Consider the following 4,845-nt stretch of genomic DNA (forward strand, 5'->3'; position numbering starts at 1 on the left):
ATTGTATGGGCCTCTGCACTGACAAGGCACCCAAGAGCACACACTCACATACACACAGTTTACTTGTTTATTCTTCTATTATCTATTATTATTATTTATTAGTTTTATAACAGAAATAAATATTTAAAAAAAACAAAAGTGTGTAGCTTTTCCTTTACAGTTTACGCAATCTTGGCTTCCCAGCACTACATCATTGTTGTTTTGGTTGGGAGCCTAAGCCATCAGGGCCCAAGCCATCTCTTCGGGTCTGAACTAAGTATTTGATCTGGCAGGAACTTTTTTTTCCTTTATTGAAAATAGATTTTTTTCGTATAATGTATTTCTGATTACAATTTCCCCTCCAGTGCCAGTAATTACCTTAAGGGACTGTAACAGCTTCAGTTCGCTGTGCTCATCGGGTGAATAGTTAGTTACCCTTACCAGCACAGTTTTCATTCCCCATAAAGAAATTAAATATTAAACAGTTAAAATTTTTTATTTGTATTTAGTAAAATTCAATATAAAACTATATTGAAAAATCATAAGTTTAGAAAGCAAAATTGCTGCTTAGTATACCATTCAGTAGTGTTAATTGTGTTTACATTTTACACAGCCAGTCTCTATGATGTTCTTATCTTGCGAAGCTACACATCCCTCTCTTCTAAGGAGTGGCTCCTCCTTCTCATTACCTGCCTCCTCCCATGGACAGATGTGAGGAGCCATTTCCCTCCTAAAAATCATTACAGGAACCATCGTCTTGGGGAGTCTGCAGAGAACCCCACACCCATAATTATATTAAGAATCGTTCTATTGACAACCTGCCCCACACCCAATTAGCTGTTATCTGTTAGCGGAACCTACCTCACATTCCAGCTATCCAGGGAACTAGGTGTGGCAACCCCATGACTTCTTGGCCTACCTGACCGAACGTAACCTCCTGGCCTACGTGACCAGGACCTTGCTGCGAGATCCTGTGCCCTGCCCCCCAAGCCCTCATCCAGGGGCTATATAAACAGCAACCAGGACCCTAATAAACGGAGGCTGTGACAAACTTAGCATGGCCTTCTCCTTCTTTTCTAGCTCATTCCCTTCCAGATAGTACCCCTCCGTGACCCTGGAGTAACTGATTGCAGGGTGGGTTACAACCCCTAGACTCAGTGACCCACCCAATGCAATCGACAGACAGACAGGCCCTGGCCTGGGAATCATCATTCTACCTTGTATCTCTGTGACTACCTAAGGTATTCCATGTAAATGAAGTCAAACAGTTTTAATAATTAATTTACATAAACTATGAAGAATTTGATGTTTAAAAAATGCCTATAAAAGCCTAAATATAATGCAATATAATAGCCGAAACTGAGAGCCATGGAACAGACCCATGCTGATACAATCTGCTTGGATAGCACCTGTTTACTTTTGAACTGCGGACTTCTCAAAGGGAAGGTTTTTTTTTTTTTTTTTTTTTTTTTTTTTTTTTTTTTGTAGGGTTTTTTTTTTTTTTTTTTTTTTTTTTGAGACAGGGTTTCTCTGTAGCTTTTTGGTTCCTGTCCTGGAACTAGCTCTTGTAGACCAGGCTGGCCTCAAACTTACAGAGATCCGCCTGCCTCTGCCTCCCGAGTGCTGGGAGGGAAGTTTTGATGAAACCTGGAAAGCTCTAATGAGAAGAGAGGGGAAAGCAATTTCTTTGTGGCCATACAGCAAAGCGCTCATTTTGCGCATTGTAACTGTTAACAGTTTCTTAGTGAAGGAAAAATCCTGTGACCCTAAAAGTTCTGGGAAGCTGCCTTAATAAAGTTCTCAAAATCATTCATATTGCATATCAACATCCTAAAGATCTAGCCCCCCCCCCCCCCGTTTGATCCAGATGTTTCTCAACTTTGGTTGACTGAAAAATCCTTTTTTCTTTCCGTAAAACCTAAGCACAATACGAAGGGAAGAGCACAGACTCTAACTTGTGAGGTAGCTTCAGGTATCGCTCAACCCTAAAGGACTTTTAAAACGGTCTTCATTAGCCCCCTAAACCTCACCCCTCCATTCTCCATCTTGTATATATAAAATACATATTTATATGAACTTCACATACTGAATGGCAATTGCTGCCTGCCCTATAGCGCTGTCACCGAGACACTCCTTACTGTAAATGTCAAGTTGATTAAACTTTCATTTGAAAGACTAGTAAAGCAAATCTGACAATGGAGATTGCACTTAGCTTGGGGTTGGAGCTGCTGCATAAATCCCAGGGGGCAGATCTATAATCTTCAGGCCAAAATACAAACTGCTTGGCTATTATGCTTAAGCCCTTCTCTCGTGATGAGAGGACCAACAGCTCAGCTACAAGCGGCTTTCGGAGTGCCAGAATAAGGCTGGTGAAGGCAGGTGAATGAGAACGTTTCTGTGACCACACAACACCAATACTGGATTGGAACTGAGCCTGTGTGGATGTGGACTGTGTTTAGAGGCAAATAGTGATCCCAGAAAACACTACACAGAGTACAAGATGAGTCATCATCACTACACAAAAGCTGAGATCATTTGTGAATTCGAAGTGGTAGGAGCTTGGGTAATAACTAGGAAATGACTGATTTTCTTAATTATTTTAGGGTTCTACAGGCAATTTTAACACCTTTTGAGGCTGTCATAATGATCCACTTAGAATAATAGCAATTTCCCTCTGCATATTTGGCAATGCATAAATTAACTTAAGATATATGTTTTCCACAATTATTACCAAGTATTTCTCTGTGTGTCTTACCCTGTTTTTACTAAAGTTATGCTCTCTGAGAATAGCAGTGATATTGAATCTATTCAGTATGCCCTTTAGAACCCCCAATCCAGTATTTAACACACAATTAATATATGGGGGGGGGAGTTAAATGAATCACTTAACTCATTGGATCCAGTGTACAGTCAACATTTTGTATAAAAAGAATTATTTTTTCTTCTATACTTGAAAAAATTAAAAAAGTTAAACTCCTCTTTCATTTGGAGAAGTGATGCCAGCCACACATGAAGCTGGGACTTATTTAGTTCTCTTGACTTAATGTGATTCCTTAAAGAATTAAAACATGTGGGTGGATTCGTTGGAAAGTGAAAAAGAAAAGCCAGGAAAAGGAGAGAAAGTGCATTTGAGCCTGGTATTCATTAAGTGTTCTGTTTGGAGTGCCTCTTGCATTTCTAACCATCAAAGGGCTTCTATAGCCAAAGCCGAGTTCTTTCTTGCTGGCCATCTATTTTCCTCTTCACTGTGCTTGACCGTGCAGTGGTCATGATTCTCTGCAAGTGCTTGGTCATCAACGTCTCATGTTTAAAAAAAAAATGCTACTATAGAAAAAGACCTTCAGGCTCTGCTTAACATGCGCTAGAATTGTTTAATGAATGAATGAAAAAAAAAACTTACTTTTATGTGGTTTATTGAATGTCAAAACATTACCATAGCCCAAATTATTTACTTTTGCTTAATTTGTTTATTTTCTCATCCAGCAAGTAGTATACAATCACATAATACTTATGAGATAGTAGATAATAATTATTCAAAGGAAATCAGTCGTAGTCCTTGTGACTCAGAGTATCACAGCCCAGGGAAATGACAGTTTTTGAAAAGAGTGTAAAAAAGTTGTTGTGCACTGACAAACATGGGAAGGAGCAATTGCAGTGCAGGGCCCTTTAATCCTCACAACTATTCCATTGACAGAAACTGTTGGCCCATCCAGATCCTCGAAGGCGAGTGGCTCACGGCTCACTCAGAGACCTCTGTGGTTGGGTCTTTTCACTTGCAGGGGATATCCGCTTTGTCAACCCCACATCCTGTTATAACTCAGCCCAAGGACAAGAGTTGTAAAGCCCTGACCGTTGCACTGTTTGTCAGACAGTGAGAAGGGGAGGACATTAGAACTGAAGAACTGGGATCCATCTAAGATGGCCACCGTGGAACCGGAAACCACCGCTATCGCTAATCCCCCCACATGCATAAGAGGAAAAAACAGAATTTAACCAGGAGTCTGCCAGCCTGCAGCACTATAGTAAGCACCCTCTACAGAACATGTGAGCACTCTGCAGTTTTAAAAATGATAAAAGGAAAACTTGGCAAGCAAACCTTCGATTGATCTCTAAGTTCGATGCTGTTGAAGATTTTTAGGCTCTATATAATCAATTCCAGTTGCTAGTAATTTAATGCCTGGCTGTGCTACTCACTTTTTAAGGCTGGCATTGTACCTATGTGGGAAGATGAGAAGAACAAACAGAAAGGACGACAGCTAATTACATTGAGCAAGCAGTGTAGACGAAATGACATTGATTGCTTTTGTCTAGTGACACGGCTGTGCCTTCTTGGGGAATCTTTGGGTGACTGCAGCGACGATGGATGCAGAGCTGTTGTTAATGTTAGCACTGTAGTTGATAAGATAGCAATACCGAGTCCTGAACGTGAAAACAGATGCAGTCACACATATAGGGAGGATATACAAGGAAAGATTAGGAGTTCCTTCAAAGACAGAGATTGGTTATCAATCCCACACAAACACAGCTACAAGGAGCCACTCCGCCACTAAAAATAGGTTTGTTGTTTAAGAAGACACCTGAATGTTCTCACAGGGGACTATGTCACACAATTGAGAGGGGAAGCTGAACCAAAGCCTCATCCAAGAGGAGTAGATTGCACTGAAGTTTGATTCCATCTAAATGTTGCTAAAATAAGAGAAGGCAGGGTGGTGGTGGCGCATGTCTTTAATCCCAGCACTCGGGAGGCAGAGGCAGGCGGATCTATGTGAGTTCGAGGCCAGTCTGGTCTACAAGAGTTAGTTCCAGGACAGGCTTCAAAACTACAGAGAAACCCTGTCTCGAATATATGTATATATTTGGTATATA

General features: G+C 40.7%; 1 pseudogene; it reads left to right on the forward strand.

Annotated features, from left to right (window-relative positions):
* Positions 1-3,897: 3,897 nt before the first annotated feature.
* LOC126491734 (eukaryotic translation initiation factor 4E-like) lies at positions 3,898-4,548 on the forward strand (annotated as a pseudogene).
* The last annotated feature ends 297 nt before the right edge of the window (positions 4,549-4,845 follow it).

The sequence above is a fragment of the Alexandromys fortis genome, unplaced genomic scaffold (assembly GCF_014885135.2).
Source record: "Alexandromys fortis isolate MF-2015 unplaced genomic scaffold, M_Fortis_MF-2015_v1.1 scaffold_22, whole genome shotgun sequence".
In the NCBI taxonomy this organism is placed as follows: Eukaryota; Metazoa; Chordata; class Mammalia; order Rodentia; family Cricetidae; genus Alexandromys; species Alexandromys fortis.